This window comes from Taudactylus pleione, unplaced genomic scaffold (genome assembly GCF_031769625.1).
Source record: "Taudactylus pleione unplaced genomic scaffold, aTauple2 ptg001990l, whole genome shotgun sequence".
Lineage (NCBI taxonomy): Eukaryota > Metazoa > Chordata > Amphibia > Anura > Myobatrachidae > Taudactylus > Taudactylus pleione.
The window spans coordinates 3,464,663-3,482,689 of NW_028286386.1; the positions used below are offsets into that span (position 1 = coordinate 3,464,663).

General features: G+C 43.3%; 1 protein-coding gene across 3 annotated transcripts in view; it reads right to left on the reverse strand.

Moving 5' to 3' along the window:
- The window catches only part of UNC5A (unc-5 netrin receptor A), a 335,992-nt gene that overhangs the window by 287,191 nt on the left and 30,774 nt on the right, over positions 1 to 18,027 (reverse strand). The window lies entirely within an intron of this gene.

Here is an 18,027-nt window from a genome sequence, read left to right on the forward strand (position 1 = left end):
CGCACACAATTCACAAACACAGAAAATAATTTTTTTTTGGTTTGGACTGGAGTGTACTTTCGGGGGTTACAGCACCCTTTAACGGTCAAGCCAGCCGGCCCTTTACTTATGACACAGGCGCACGCTTGGCACTACTTTGTTGATGCACGTGCGGCTACTGCGCACACAATTCACAAACACAGAAAATATATTATTTTTTTAGCACTTGGGGGGAGCACCCCTGATGGACAGAGCACCCCCTGGACAACACTACAGCACTCCTTTAGGACTGGGACACTGCATAGGACTTTGGAGTGGACACAGCCCCTATGGAGAACTGACTGCACAACACAGTCCAGCCAGCCCCTATGGACTTTGAAGTAGTGGACACAGCCCCTATTAACAACAGCAGCACAGCACAACACAGCCAGCCCCTATGGACTTTGAAGTAGTGGACAACAGCAGCACTACACTACACTACACTACACTACACAGCCCTAACTCCCACCCTCCCTCTTCACTGTCCACAGCCGAGTGAGAAAATGGCGCCGACGCGGGTACCTTATATAGGATCCAAAACCCGCGAGACTCGGAAGGCGGGATGATGACGTTTTGCCTCGATTTCAGATCCGAGTCAGGCGGGAAAAGTCGAGCCTGACTCGGATCGGACTCGGATCGGGGGGGCTCGGAGGGGTTCGGATTTCAGAAATCCGAACCCGCTCACCCCTAAAATATATACATCATGGAATTTGCTTTATGACACTGTGATGATCACTTCCACGTTGAATAAGTGCATGAGGTATACAATTTTATTAAGGTACACATAACATGGTCTATACGTGCTATAGCCATTACAAGTGTGATGTCCTCTATGTCATTGTCTTACTAGGGATAGATAGTATTTGCCAAGAAGGTCTGCTTACAGACAATCTGCAATACTTACTGCACATGGACTATGGACTCAGTGTTAATAAATTCAAATCAAAACTATGTTCCCTTCACACCACATCATGATTATTGGTTTTTTAAGCCTATTACTGAAATATACACAGACATTGCGCTGTCACATTCAAGTATGGGGTCGTGAGCAGAAGAGCGGAACTAGGGCTTGCACCAATAATCACTTAAATGAAGATTTGTGGGGGATATTGCCTAAGTGAGGACACAGGAACGAATGTGTGTGTAGTTTTGATATGTATAAATATTAGAGAACATATTCAAATAATACATGCGTCAAGAACTAGCTATTTTCTTAAAAGTGAAAGTGTTGAGGAAAGATGCAACCATAAAGAAAGTATGTTTTGCTCTTAAAGTAGTTTAAGTAACAGCATAAGGTACGGAGTTCTGAAATGTTATTATGCCTGTCATACATAGGGTAAATTTCATTATGTGCGATTATCTTGCCGTACTTACAGTACCTCCGGACTCACACAGATGTTTGTTTGCAGCCCCATAGGTCTTTTAGCAAAAATGTACGAGTGCAGAGCGGGGGGAGGGGGACAGATTCCAATGCGACAAACCGCCCCTCTTGTGTGCGGTGCAAGATGATCGCACCTAATTTAATTTCCCCCACAATGTCCGGAGTAACGCTATTTCTCACATGAGGCTAGGTGTAGGGAAGCCAATCCGGATGTTTTTGATTTCCTAAAATACCCAGGATTTTAATCATTAATTACCGGGTATTATGGAATTCAAAACACCCTGTCGATTGGGCCGAGGGCAGAAGGATAATACTTACCTTCTTGCTTCCAGTTGCATTATCTTGTCCTCTCAAGCACTCCCAGCTGCTCGTAGAATAGATGGAGTGTCATGATACAGTTGCTCTCTGTCACTGATAGGCTGGGAGCACACGGGGCCTGATTCAGACCCGGACGCTCTGACAGAGCGCTCTCTCTGAATCAAGGCCATCCTTCTTGTTTTTCAGAGCGGCCTCCTGGCCGCTCGCATAGCTGTGGGTAACCACCCACAGCTATAGGGAGCGACCAGGAAGATGGCCGCGATGGTCAAGACCATCACAACCATCGGGCTTGCGACGAGACCTTTGTGGTAGGGTCTCGTTGCCGCAAGCCCTAGAGTGCTTTCGCCTCTACCAGATCCGAAAGCACTCCCACTGATATCACTTGTTCCCATGGGAACGCCTCGGTCTGGGCAGCCACGCCCCCGGCCCATCCACCTTTGGTACGAGACCTGGAGCGACGGTTTGCCTGTTGCAATCCGGGTCTCGCACATGCGCATGCGCACTGGGCCAATATCGACCCACTTGCGAGCGCATAGCACTCGCGAGCGGGTCTGAATCAGGCCAACTGTGTGGTGCGGCACGCTCCCAGCCAATGAGTGACTGAGAAAAGCTTCTACTGCAGCTGAGCCAGAAAACGTGCTCGCCGACAAGAGTAGACTTATAATAACTGCTATGTGTAGATAAGGTAAGTGAAAGGGGAGGGGGGAGAAGGGAGGTGGATGCCAAGAGGGATGAGGGAGAAGGAAAGCGGGGGGGGGGGATTTGGAAATGGCAGACATATTTACACAGTGCAACTCTGCACAGTCAGCAGTTGCGTAGACGCCTCCTACAAGTGAAGACTAAACTGAAGTGAATATGATATTCTAACAGGCACCTGAAATGATAAAAACATATATAAATAATATATAAAACATGTTTTGATTTGATGACGTCTTTGTTTTGTTTGTCTGAAAACGTTTTAAAACTCAATAAAAATTACTTGATTCAAATAATATATAAAACATAAATATGTTTATACATACTGTAGCTCTTTTGAGAATAGATATTGGGTTTTCGGTAATTGCCTCTTTGCAAGTACCTAAACTAGCCCTAACTTTTGTCTGGTTGCTGCTAGATTCTAGTTGAAGACTAGAGAAAGGACCTCTCTGACATTGCATCCATGTGACAGCTTTGGCAGCGCTGGACTGCTCCAATGTTACCATCCACGTAGACACAGAGGTGGAATATATTTCTGTGGTGAGCATAGCGAGCCACCATGCCCGAAGCGTGGCGAGCCCGCAAGGGGACACTTTTGGCCCCCTGTTCAGATCCCTGCCCCTCCCCCTTTGGTCGCGGGTCACTTGGGTGTGATGTTAGAGGTCCTTTGCAGCACCCAATTCTAGACCTAACCCAGTCCGGATATGCAATCAGGATGTGTGCTAATATTATGCCTCCCGCAGGTCGCTCCCAAAGCGTTTCATGCATTGGTTGCACTTTTTCAAGGATGGCTGGAAGTTTTTAGACGGCTTCCTTAAATAGTAAAAAACTTTATTGATAGTTACATTCATTATTATTGGCCAGGACTTCCGTTCTTTTAATGAATGGATCAATAACGTTTTTACTATTTAAAATCAAAATCTGAAAATATCTCGTATTTGGCGCACTGCGAAAGCTCAGAAAATGCGCTCCGCAAATGCGCATACATTTATTAGAATCACTGCATACACTGGGGTTTTTTTTTCATTACTTGGTCTCAAACTGAAGACAATCTGACATATATCTAGAAGGAATCAGTTTCATTTGAGGGCATCAGTCACACCTAATTATAGGTGAGTGCCCAACCCTAGTGTCAATTTTCTTTCTTCATTGTTTACCACGTACTTGTAGCCTTTTATGGAGACTGCAGAGTGCTAGCAACTTCATCAACTTAGAAAAGTGAATCTATTCGGAGTTTGCTGAGGATGGAAGTATGTACACTTACCCTCAGACATCTGCGATCTTAAAAAGACATTCTGCGCATGCACGACTTTTCATCTCACACATGTGCAATAAGAGTAAAGTTAAAATGGTCATGCGCAGCCCCCCCATGCACAATTCTATTAATATTGGAGGCTTCTACTAGGACTCTGTGGTACCAGTGAAGGTCTCGCATAAGCCCCTTAATTTCACTACGCATTGCATGAGGAAGGGAGGGTATCTATCAGGGGCGTATCTATAATGGGTGCAGGGTGTGTGGGGAACACAGGCCCCCGGGTCCAGGGGGGCCCCGCACCACACACCCTGCACCCATAATATTACTTACCTCTCCAGAGTTCAACGTCGGGGCGGGGGTCCGGCGCTGTAAAACACCTGGAAAATGGCCGCAACGTCCATTTTCCCATATTTGCGCATGCGCAGTACAGGGAAAATGGCCGCCGTGTCCATTTTCCCGGTGACCTGTGCATACACTATAGACTCTGGGCACACTCTAGTGCCCAGAGTCTATAACTCCAGCGCTGGCCACGCACAGCTCAGTGCGCTGCCGGCCGCCGGGTGGAGAGGAGAGGGCCCGTGGCGGAGACTGCACACGGGCTCCCTCCTCTCTAGAAATGCCCCTGGTATCTATGTTATATTACAGCAGTACAACATTCAGTTAATGTTGTTTAAATTCAGTGTATGATAAATAGTCCTCAGGAATCTCCATATTCTCCTGGCTGGCTCTCTTTCCAGTCACAGTGCTAGCTCTTGTTACCAACAGGCAGGGAACGTATGGGGGTAAAAGTGAGATCGGTGAATGACCACGGCACACAGGGGGTCTGGCCACATCTCCATTAGGCATGGCCATGTCCCCATTGGACGAATTTCAGAAACCATTTTTTTTTATGCCACATTCCATGGAGGCAACTGCCTCTTTGACATTCTGCAGTGGAACACCTCCCAACCCCCCTTCCCCCACAAAATGTCCTCATTCCTCCAAGTGTGTTGCAGAGTAGCAGAACATTCTGCCCCCACCTCTTATCTGCTAAGAAGCAGTGGGGGTGGTTGCGCAACTCCTGAGGAGGATAACACTTCCTAGTGGGTGGAGACAAATGAAAAGGATAGTGCTCCTGCACAGTCTCCTCCTGTACAGTGACGCGCCTATGGGATGACATCACATTCATGCTAGTGAGCATGGGCAAACTCTGTTTGCACCACTTTGTAGAGTGCCATCTAACTGTTATGTAGAGACCTGCTGCTGTTACCATTACCTACCTCCATTATTGATGTTACCACTGTTTACCCCATGCCTGCTGTTACTACCACTGTCACAGCTATTAACCCTGTGCACACTACTGTTACCAAATAAACCCACCATACTAGTTAAGGACATCTGTGTGGACTAACATCTATTTCTTATACCGCTGGCACAAATTGTAACCAAACAGGTTCTACCAATAATTTATGACACTGCCTAGGACAGAGCTTGCACCAGCCCTGCACTCATCACAATACACCTATACTTAGTCTAGCACAAACCTCTACCCCATTTGATGAACTTTTATAGAATCCTCTTGCAAGACACATTTGTGCAACCGGCAGCTTCCCTTTTTTTTATATAAAAGAAAATATATAATTAGTAGAAAAGTTTTTTAGATGTCATTTAATACAATGGCAGCTAAAATGTTTTACTGCATTTGTCATAAAACTATTTCTTATGCATTTATGCACCCCTTACTTGAACTTGGTCTCCGTACTCCTTAGCAACTTCTAATATCCTTATATCTCACAGTATGAGGGCTTTATCTTTTATGTAAATGTCCTCAGTGAAATCCTCAGTTCTTCAAATCCTATGTATTATAAGCAGGTATTACCAGCTGCTGTAGTTGTAGGACTTTCTGAAGTCACTTTAGAGTTCTGGGCCATCTATGAAATCACTCAAGATGCATTTATCATTTTCTTAATACATGTTCTTCAGGCGCTCATTTTATTTCTTGTTTACACCACTTGCAAATTATGCAATTATTGAGTTGGCTATTTTTTTTTCAGAAGCATTACAAACATATATAAAAATTGACAATGGAAATAACAATAGTTAATTACCGAGATGGTGTCATGGATGCATGCCAACAGGGTGGAAGTGTGGAAGATTTTTTTTTACATTTGCATTGCCTTAGTAATAAAGCACAGTCTTATTTCATTTAATCTCTTATTTTTATTTGTATTACTATCCCCTGCAGCAGCTGAGGGAATACTAAAATCCCCAGAGAAATGATTGGTTTTGATAAGTAAATCCTTACACATAAAATAGCACTAGAACAATTGTAATTTGCATATTAATTAGTAAACCCTAGATCAGCAAGATTTTTTTTGGATATGAACATATTTTTGAAGGTGATCTTGGGGCCTATTTATCATTGTGGCTGTGATGCCCCATAAACTATCATTTCTTATATTGTGGTGATTAGAAATAATTTTTATTGCCAATTTTAGCAAAGTGTTCTTGGCGTCTAAAGAAGCTCATATCGGCGAAGGGTGAAAAGTGAATTTATAGCTTACAATATTACATTACTGCCGGGTTTGGACTCAGCTAATCAACTGCGCATCTGCGGCCAGGCTGCTGGGGAGGGATCTCAAGGTAAATCTACGACAAAAAGTTTGGAGAAGGTAACCTATTGGTGTTAGCTACCAGATGCCAGATTGGCATAAAGACCATTTCCACAGTCCCCATAGAAAGCTACCTTTATATTATATAGCCCCAGCACTAAATAATATGCCAATCTTCCAAAAAGTTCTGTTTTCAGAAGATTACCTGCAATTGCTGTAATAACCTCTTCACTGCAGAGTGCAGATGAAGTGTTAGATTGTCTGCATATACCTTAAAGCTGCAGACGTGTCTCTTGATCAGTGCGGTCACCAGATATTAACCCCTACATTGCAAAAAAAGAATGGAGTTCAGCGATGGGGGAAGATCTCCTCCAATCTGGGTTTCATAAATTCAGGGGACCCCTAGGAACTATAGTCTGATAAAAACCTGTGCTCAGTCAATTTTACCCAGCGTAATTAAAAACTTAATTTTTACATTACACCCCCCACCATGATGACACTTGCACATATGGGGCATCCACATTTAAAAGAGGGGAGTCCCCTATTTGAAATTATGTTGCCTCTTTGCTGCTGTCTGGTTATCACCAGACAATATCTACCCTGTACTACGAAAATTCTATATATTCCACATATGTAAGGAAGGGCGCAATTAGTCCTTAGCAAACATGGTGGGGATGATGGGGAAAAGCTGTACCAGCTGGCTTTAATTGTGCAACACAGTTAATAGGTCTGTAAATGTGCAAGGATCACAGTCTTTTTTTTTAGCACAGTTCATAGTTTTTGCTGACAGAGAATACAGTTGCTGCCTGGTAGTCACACTGCATGGAGGGTCCAGAGAGAGAGTGTGTAAGTCAATTGTTGAAAATCAGTTTAAAGGAGGAGGATCAGCCTTTTTTCTATAATGGGGTCAGCCACGATCTGGAGGTAAATCAGTATGAGTGAGACATGATCTGGCAGAGAATATGTGCAAGAGGCAATTACCTTAATGAGAATTAACAGGGGAATGATGTGACTCTTGTATTTTTTCTCTAAGTATTGTCAATTAAATGCTATCTGTATATTATAATGGTCACTATGATGCTCTCTGTAGTGCATATGCATCGATAGGATGTTCTTTGCATTATAGGGCAGTCACTAGGATGCTCTCTGTATTGTGTAACACTCACTAGGATGTTTCCTGTATTGTATAGTTGTCATTAGGATGCTATCTCTATTGCATTGTGGTCAGCAAATGTTCTCTGTATTTCATGGTGCTCACTGGGATGCTCTTAACTTTTAGGTACATATAGGTATAGGTAACATGATTTATTTTTTTAACTGCTAGAAATAATGCATTTTAGCCCCATCTACTTTTGTGATGGCACCGGCTACAGTTCATTTGACCCTGCCTACATTAAGCTACTTTCATAATTTTTCCAAGGCCACTTTAAGTTACCAATCAGCCCCTGCCTATCTGTGTGGGAGTTTCCAGGTGGTTTGCTTTCCTCCCACACTCCAATAAACTAGTTAGGTTTATTAGCTTCTAATGAAATGGACCCTAGTGTGAGTATGTGTTTGTCTTGTAGAAAATATAGATTGTACGCTTGTAAGGGATGTGAATGATTACATACTCTCTGTTAAGACTGTATAATATGTAACAGTAGCACTTGTAAAAGATCATAAATAAATAATATAGCAACAATAGGATGCATGATACACTTCAAGAGTTGCATATATGCCATCCTGCCTTCAAATGCGCCAGTATTCAGTTCCTCCGTGTTACCTGCTCCTGGCTGTGCAGTATTTAGCATCTATGTGTTACCTGCTCCTGGCTGTGCAGTATTTAGCACCTCCATGTTACCTGCACCTGGCTGCGCAGTATTCAGTATCTCTGTGTTACCTGCTCCTGGCTGTGCAGTATTCAGCATCTCCGTGTTACCTGCTCATTGCTGTGCAGTATTCAGCAACTCCATGTTACCTGCTCCTGGCTGTGCAGTATTCAGCATCTATGTGTTACCTGCACCTGGCTGTGCAGTATTCAGTTTCTCCATGTTACCTGCTCCTGGCTGTGCAGTATTCAGCATCTATATGTTACCTGCCCCTGGCTCTGTAGTATTCAGTTTCTCCATGTTACCTGCTCCTGGCTCTGCAGTATTCAGCATCTATGTGTTACCTGCACCTGGCTGTGCAGTATTCAGTTTCTCCATGTTACCTGCTCCTGGCTGTGCAGTATTCAGCATCTATGTGTTACCTGCCCCTGGCTGTGTAGTATTCAGTTTCTCCATGTTACCTGCTCCTGGCTGTGCAGTATTCAGCATCTATGTGTTACCTGCCCCTGGCTGTGTAGTATTCAGTTTCTCCATGTTACCTGCTCCTAGCTGTGCAGTATTCAGCATCTCCGTGTTACCTGCTCATTGCTGTGCAGTATTCAGCAACTCCATGTTACCTGCACTTGGCTGCGCAGTATTCAGTATCTCTGTGTTACCTGCTCCTGGCTGTGCAGTATTCAGCATCTCCGTGTTACCTGCTCATTGCTGTGCAGTATTCAGCAACTCCATGTTACCTGCTCCTGGCTGTGCAGTATTCAGCATCTATGTGTTACCTGCACCTGGCTGTGCAGTATTCAGTTTCTCCATGTTACCTGCTCCTGGCTGTGCAGTATTCAGCATCTATGTGTTACCTGCCCCTGGCTGTGTAGTATTCAGTTTCTCCATGTTACCTGCTCCTAGCTGTGCAGTATTTAGCATCTCCGTGTTACCTGCTCATTGCTGTGCAGTATTCAGCAACTCCATGTTACCTGCTCCTGGCTGTGCAGTATTCAGTATCTCTGTGTTACCTGCTCCTGGCTGTGCAGTATTCAGCATCTCCGTGTTACCTGCTCATTGCTGTGCAGTATTCAGCAACTCCATGTTACCTGCTCCTGGCTGTGCAGTACTCAGTATCTCTGTGTTACCTGCTCCTGGCTGTGCAGTATTCAGTATCTCTGTGTTACCTGCTCCTGGCTGCGCAGTATTCAGTATCTCTGTGTTACCTACTCCTGGCTGTGCAGTATTCAGTATCTCTGTGTTACCTGCTCCTGGCTGTGCAGTACTCAGTATCTCTGTGTTACCTGCTCCTGGCTGTGCAGTATTCAGCAACTCCATGTTACCTGCTCCTGGCTGTGCAGTGCTCAGTATCTCTGTGTTACCTGCTCCTGGCTGTGCAGTATTCAGTATCTCTGTGTCACCTGCTCCTGGCTGTGCAGTATTCAGTATCTCTGTGTTACCTGCTCCTGGCTGTGCAGTATTCCGCATCTCCGTGTTACCTGCTCATTGCTGTGCAGTATTCAGCAACTCCATGTTACCTGCTCCTGGCTGTGCAGTATTCAGCATCTATGTGTTACCTGCACCTGGCTGTGCAGTATTCAGTTTCTCCATGTTACCTGCTCCTGGCTGTGCAGTATTCAGCATCTCCGTGTTACCTGCTCATTGTTGTGCAGTATTCAACAACTCAATGTTACCTGCTCCTGGCTGTGCAGTATTCAGCATCTCCGTGTTACCTGCTCATTGCTGTGCAGTATTCAGCAACTCCATGTTACCTGTTCCTGGCTGTGCAGTATTCAGCATCTATGTGTTACCTGCTCCTGGCTGTGCAGTATTCAGCATCTATGTGTTACCCAGACTTGCCTACCTTTAGGCTGTCCCTTCCGGGAGGGGACAGCCTGGACGACACTCCTCTCACAGCAGGTGGGCGGAGCGGGGGGCGTGGCGACTCAACACGTCATCATGGCCCCGCCCCCTGCTGTTCAGAGCCCGTTATACAGGCACTGTACTGCGGGGGATGGGGCTTCGATGACGCGATTTAACGCGAATCGCGTCATCTAATCCCCTGGGCTGCATATTACGTGGCCGGCAATGGGGGGCGTGGGATGGCTGCGGCTGGTTCCGGGAGACTTGCCTTGCCTTCCGGATGGTCGGAAGCGGCACCCGATTTTCGGGAGGCTCCCGACCAAATCGGGAGGGTAGGCAAGTATGGTGTTACCTGCTCCTGGCTGTGCAGTATTCAGCACCTCCATGTTACCTGCTCCTGGCTGTGCAGTATTCAGCATCTCTGTGTTACCTGCTCCTGGCTGTGCAGTATTCAGCATCTCCGTGTTACCTGCTCATTGCTGTGCAGTACTCAGCATCACACAATTTTTGATTCCCATTGTAGAAATAATGCCACAAATGTTTTTATCAGTTATATCAGCAAAAGGTATCTACTTTGATGAATACATTTTTATTTTATCTCCAATTGTTTTGTTCTTCTGTGTTTTAATTACAGAGTACTTCGAGACAATAAACTGAGAACATTTAAATACAAACTGTAAAAATGGCATAGTGACCGGTAGTGTATGTTTGCTCAGTGCCCCTCTTTACATTATCCACCTCTATGGACACCTAGGTTGTGGAGGCATCTTCTGAGGGTGAAGAACAGGTGTACACCTTCATATGCTTTATTTGGAAGATCCACAGATGTCCTCCTACACTTATCCTTTTTGTGCCATGTGGAGTGAGACGCATTGTGATTCCTTGACTTTCGAACTCATTTCTGAATTTAGCATCTTAAGTCCTGGACACTTAGAAATAGTATTTTTGTTACAGTGGAATTGGTATAAAGTTGTCGATCAAGTACGCTGCATGGTGTGATGTATGGTACAGATTACTTGTGTCAGTCTTTTGCCTTTTTACCCAGGTTAGTGTCCAAGTCGCACACAGCAGCTGAATGCAACTGAGTGCCAGTGCATTGGATACTTGTGCATTGTACTTTTGTTGATGTGAATAGGATGCATTTTAAGTACAAAACTATGTAGCGGAACACATGGCGTGGATTAGGGATCTATTTACTAAGTCCCAACCAATCAGCGCCTAACTGTCATGTCACAGGCTGTGTTTGAAAAATGACAGTTAGGAGCTCATTGGTTGGGACTTTGTTTTTGTTCACTTTATCTCCATCCAAGGCTTAGTAAATAGACCCCTTAGTCTGTTGTGTGCCAAATGGGGCAATTTATTGATAGTTGTATGTGGAGACAGCTGTAGGTCACACATTTCCTAAATCCGGTACTCATACTCCCCCCCCAACAACTCATGTTTTCAAGATTTCTTTAATCATGCACAGGTGATGTAATCCACTTGGCTTGGTCAGTAATTATCCTACCTGCTTAAAGAAATAGAATTTCTTAAAATACGAGCTGTCGGGGAGGTGATGATTGTTTTTGGGAACCCTGACCTAGGTGTACCGTTACAATACCAAAGTATTTTTTTTTTGGTGAATTCAATGCACTTCCTAAAGGAGGCCTTCTGTATCTGACCAAAACTTGGAAGTTATTGGAATCATATCGCCATTATGTTCTGATCACCATTTTGAATGAAATACCAGGAACTAATTGGTTAAGTCTGCTAAATTCAGAGCATTAATCCGGCAGCCTTTTAAAGAGAGAAACTAGATCACCTGGCTCTACTTTGCATGAGCTAGGCCAAGGTTTTGAAGTGGAACAAGAGATTTTAAATCAAAGACTGGCAGAAACCTGTGTATTCCTGTAAAGAGTGCGTTCGGTACAAATTGTGATTAAACGGCTTTATTTTCTAAAGAAGTTCTCTTTGCAGTGTAGATTCCACAAACTAACTTGTTCAGTTTATAAAATTTAGGTCCAAGTGGAAATTATTATTCTGGCAACGCTAATTTATTCAAACCAAATGCATAACCTGAGTAATCTCTGTTGAGGTTGGAATATGTATTGATTTTAAATACATTGTATTCTGCTAAAGCAGCACAAGGGTTAATGGCTTGGGCGCTCTGCAGGCGGAAGCAGAGTTGCAGCTTTTATTCTGTAGAATACTTGCCTCAAGGACTTTGAAGGTCACCTTGATCTAGTGAGTGCTAGCAGCTTGCAGGGAGACAGGGCAAGCAGGGGCAGTAGGGAGAGAGGCAGACACTCGCTAGCTCAGATCCCTGTTGTCATGAAGAGAGCGTTTGCATACCAGACACAACTGAGGAAGAAACTCAGCACAAGGTATAAGCCACACAGTCAGACCAACACAGACAATTTATTACCTCCCTAGTCCCTATATTTACTGGCACATTTTATTATTCTCTTGCAGCAGTGACAAATTGTACATGTGACTCTTGGTTTTGTACGGCATAACACTCCAGTTTTGGGTTACCTTGAGTACCTGCCACTCAGAATAGCAGTCTGCTGTGCACCTTCTTGCCACGCTAAAGACAATAGCTGCTTATAATTTGCTCAGTTTATAAAATGCTGTTATCTTTCCCTTTTATGTCATTCTTCTCTTGCACAGCATGCTATCTTGTTAGAGCCAGCAGAGAATGTGAGTGAGCTGCACAGAGGGAAGAGTATTGGTTGGTCATTGCTTTGTGCTCTTTGCAGTCGCCTCTGCCATCCAGCTCTCCCTGTCTGCCCTTATCAGCCAGTTTCTCTAATACTTCCTTATATTTCATTTGCTTTATCAGACTCTGCTTCAATTTACAGTTTATTCATAGCCTAAAATGTTTATTAGTCTTTCTAGAAATAAAACTCATTTTAAATTTAGCTTAGTTGTACAGTATGTAGCCTCTGGCTGTAAAAATTGTAAGGCTATCTTACATAATGCATTTCTCTTCTAAAGCATACAAGATGTGTGGTATAACAACAGCCAAGTATCTATCTAGTCTACGATGGATTGGTATAATTTTGACTAGTGGTTGTATCCACTGTGTAGACTACCATTATCTGTCTTTAAAAATGATAGCAGATTTAGGGCCATATTTAATTTGAGGCGAAAAGTCAGCAGGCGGACTCTTAGCCATCATCGCCGTTTTTTTCAGGGTTAAAGTATCAGGTGTGTGCCCGCTTATCCCCGTATTCAATTAGGATTCGGCGAAAACAGGACCCGGCGGAAAGGTAAGTAGCGAAAAGTCCTGTCAGTTTTGGGGAAATCATGCTGTCACCCCCCAAAAAGATGTTCTGACATGGGGGATCACTATGGGTACCCCCAATTTGGCCTGCTGAAGGTAGTCAGGGTTTTTAAATAGCCGTGGCAGGTGCATACATGCGGATTTTGAAGTGGTGAAAAATAGCACTTAGGGGTTTTTTTGGGAAAAAATAACTAGTCCCATCAAATTTGAGGTACATGAAAATGGGTGCAAGCATATGTTTAAGTCCCTAAAGTCATTTTTAAAAATTCTTCAAAAATCCATCTGACGTTACCTGCCACATTCTAGAAAACACCTGCAGCATACTTGGGGACCCCACTGAGTTAATTTCGCTAGTTTTAAAGTTTGTCCTCCATTTTTTAAAAAGAAAATTGACACAGATTACATTAAAGGGACATTCCAAAGTCTGCAGGCTTTTTTTTTTTATTCTGCACCCCTAAACCCCAATTCTGTACTATTTTTCACCACCTATTCAGCGGAGATAACTTTTCCCCTTTTTTTAACAAAGACTTTTCGCACCTGCAAAAAGTATTTTAAATTGAATATTGGGATTAGTGAAACTGGCAAAAATGACATACGGACTTTTCGCCTCAAATTGAATATGGCCCTTATTGTAAGAGGAGGTCTGCAGGAAGTATGCCTGCTGTGACGCAACCATAGTAATTGTCACCATGTCCATGGACTAGGAGACCAGAGCTACAATCCAACGTGCTGCTACTATATTTCCCAACTTTCATCAGAGGGGGTGCTGGGTGCCATTGCTGTACTTGTTTATAGAGATGTGCAGTGCAATTGAAATTCCAGATTTGGGCTCTCAGTTCCACTAATAAAAAATAGATAACTAGAATTAGAACAAATACATAATATAACAAAAAATAAATGAAATAAAAATGATTAAACATTAATAGAGTAAAGCATTGTGTCAATAATGTTAATATGTAATCCTCAACCAGAGATGGCAATAACAAAACAAGTATTGTGACAGTACAGGGAGCCTATACAGGGGACCTATACAATAACAAACCAGACAAATGTATGTCATATGCTTTCATTAGAACACCAAAACCTCCACTATTCCCAATCCAAATCTCCAAAACTTGGATTTCAACAGTCCACAGTTGCTGAAATTTAAATATGCCCTCTGGGAGATACCGGAGGTCAGATATAGGTGGGGGGCATTGTGGGAAAAGCACAGAGGGTGAAGCCACAATGACATGATTCACTGCAAATCTGTGAGCTGCTGGGAGGTTGTCCTACTCTCTTGGACCTTGGGATACGTCTTCAAAATGTGGAAGTCTCCTGAACATTCTAGTAGAGGACAGAAGTAAGCACAAGCCATAGGTACAGTTATTTTAGACTGTCTGAAATATTTAGGGGGTTTCCCTTGAGGTAGTAATGGAGCTCCAGTTGATATTCCCAGTCATACCTGTAGCAGCGGCGTACCTATAATGGGTGCAGGTGTGTAGTGCACATGGTCTCAGGATGGCCAAGACTGTACACACTTCACCCATTCATAAACCCGTAACCCGACAAGCTGATCAGTGTGTTCAATTGAAGTGGCGGCTGGGACTTTCACTGCACCACAGCTGAGACCACACAGCTTCTGCTGATGGGATTTCAACAGCAGCCCACCAATCAGAAATCCCTGGATGGAGGTGAGTTTTATTTTATCTACTTTCTATTATAACCATTTATTTTCTTTCTTTTACATCATGGGATAGCAGTATGTAAAGGTAATGGTGGGTGGCGTCACCCTCCTGTAAATGTCCGCTCCAGACCTGCATCAGTTGCAATCTGACATCTGGTGAGTCAGTTTGAGCAGCAGCCAGGTTGCTCATGGCAAGGCGACGTAGGTGCCCGACAGATGGGACATTCCGTTTACGAAGTTGTGCGGACATTCAACATTCCTCGTTCTATGGTGTCAGGCATTACCACCCACCGTGGCCGACCACGGGTGCTTAATGATTGTGACCAGCTGTGTCTGGCCACAATTTTCCGTGGTAACAGACAAGTGACACTGGCTTGAATTTCAGGGCATGGAGGAGGTTTTTTTTTTACAAAAACTCAACATTTTCACTTTATTTTAGTAGAAAAAAGATTGATAAATAGACCCCTTAGCAAAAATGATTTCTACTTAGAATTTTTTATTTAAATGCTTTTCATATAACAGCTTTTATTGTCAAATAAACTGTATTATAATTTAATACACTATATGTGCAGACTTATTTTGGCCATTTTGTCCCCATAAACTGTGCTGACAATGCAACCCTAGGAGTATACTTATTTGGCTGCATACCATTTGTACTTTTAATAATTATGTATTGTATATTTTTTCATACCTTATGCTAATATGTTATTTAAGAAAGTGGGTAAATCTAGAGGAAAGTGATCCATATTTGTCAAAGTAATTGTTCCACTGAAATTGATGGAATGTGTTCTATGATACATATGGAGCAATCACTTTGCCCCAGATCTGCTCCAGTATGGAAGTGATAAATAACCCAAGCAGAAGGTTTATAGTTACAGAAGGATGTTAAAAAGGTCTACTGTAGGTATCGACCATCTAAGGAAAAAGTATGTTGATTTAAGTGTAAATATTTCCTGGAATAAAACACTTCCAAAGCATAAATATGTGATATTTTATCTGGAAACAAGGAAACAAACAAAAAAGTGATATAATTGCACATAGACACAGGGCCTGATTCACTATGGATCGCTATTATGCTTATACGCACGCACCGCAGTTACTAATATCAGCGGTGACTTGTAAATGTTTGCTTTCGCAGCCTGACATAAAGACGCCCACTTCCCTTTACTCACATCCGTATGCTTGGCCAATATAGGGAAATAATCGGTAACATCGAGTAAACATCGGACAGTTGATGAAGCCCAGACCTTACTCAGGAATTGCTTACTTTTGCACACGCTATGTTGCATTTGGTTTCACAGTGGATCATTTAAACACACCACTGCAACGGCGCCATACTGCCAATATGGGCTTCTTTCTGCAAAGTGCTGTGAGAGGGATCCAGTCGGATTCCTCCCAGCATTCCCGGTGGCGCGCGTCATTCTGTGCATGCGTAGAGGTACACCTGGGTCATAAACCTGTAAGTCCCTCTCTCGCAATGGACAACTCTTATCAGGAAGAGCTGTCCTTTGAGATTATCTTCATGCATACGGTACCTGCGTTATTAATGCCGGCATACATACGATGAGTATCGGGATGCATCACATGTAACATGTTATGCTTGATGAATTCCAACCCATAGAAAGAATTCAGTAAGGATGTACTCATGCAGAAATTACCTATGCACACTAGCACTTAAGCTATGTTAGGTTACATATCTTTTGCATCTACTATAGGCATGTGTGAGAGTTATCCATACTGGTGCTGACTTGTATTGGCTCAGACACATATGCTGCCGGTGCAGAGGCGTAGACATTCTGAGAAGTAGAAGAACACAATTTTTCCATGCACTTTTATTTGGAGTCATTCTTGTCCATTTTACTCCCAACTCTGCATTAGCCGCTATTCGTATAATGATGCAGAAAGTGCACAATACCTTGAGCATATCACTCCAACTTTTCACAATGACAGCCCATGCATGAGACTGAGGCATGAGATGCATTACTGGAAGGTGGCCATGTCCTGCTATGTGTGTATGTCCAGTGGTTTCGAAGCACTGGGTCATTTTTAGTCTCCTTTTTGCCCCCTAAAAACATCAAGGCCACATGCACAAGCAGCAGGTGTGTGCAGAGCCCATTCAACATTGCTGTGCTATGCAGAAGTGAATTGGACATACTGTACCTTCCAACTTTCAGGCCCTTGTGACAACGTTGTCAAAATTGGGACGGCTGGACAGATTCCTCAAATTGGGTCTTTACCTACTTAATAAGGAAAATTGGGAAAAATGCATCAGGTGGCTCTACCTGACACCCAGAAAAGTGGGCAAGTCTCCCGGCAGCCCCTCAGTGCCATCCGCTGCTGCCCACTTACTGAGTGAAGTGGGCAGCCTAGGCGGCTTGATAATGCGATTTGCACTGAATTGCATCATTGTGACCCTGCCCCCCGTTTTCAATGCCAGCAATAATGGCTTTGTATAATACGGAGCATTACCACGATAAAACAGATATGGTGCCACTCCTCCCTGCACCTCCCTCCTGCCTGTGCCAAGCCCCCTGCAACTTCCAATGGCTGCGCTCTTCCAGGGATGCAAAGGATGCAGATTTAAAACTGACAACTATGGTATACCTTGAGCAGGTATTCAATAAAGGTCTAGAAAGATTTATCTTCCATACTTCCACAAGGTACTATGTGAAATAAAGCATCTCCTATATGAAGAAACAGATATGTCTCTCAAGACTACAATATAAGCATAAACCCTTTCCTCAGTCCACACATTAGAACAAGAAGGCATTTGCACTGAAATTAAGTAAAAAATATTCTTTATTTAAGTTGTTTCTCTCACGTTCAGGAGTAGTGTTTTACAAATATTTACTTGAAAAGAACCACATATATGTTATACCAACATGATTGTGGCCCAAATACTAATTGAATATAGATTTTTTTGCATACTATAACAGTCTATGGATGTTCTGATGAAAAGTTGGGACAGTGATGGGTTAGAGATAGTCCTATTATTAATATTGTTATTAGTAAAAAAATTTCTATAGTGTCAGCATTCTCCCCAGCACTTACAATTGGGGACAAATGCAGTAATAAAACAAGACTGTGCATTAGGGACAGAGAAAGCAGGAGGAGGTCCAGTCTCACAAGCTTACAATCCCACATGCGCTCCTCCAAGCTTTCACTTGCAGACTTCTAGCTTTGTCGTGCT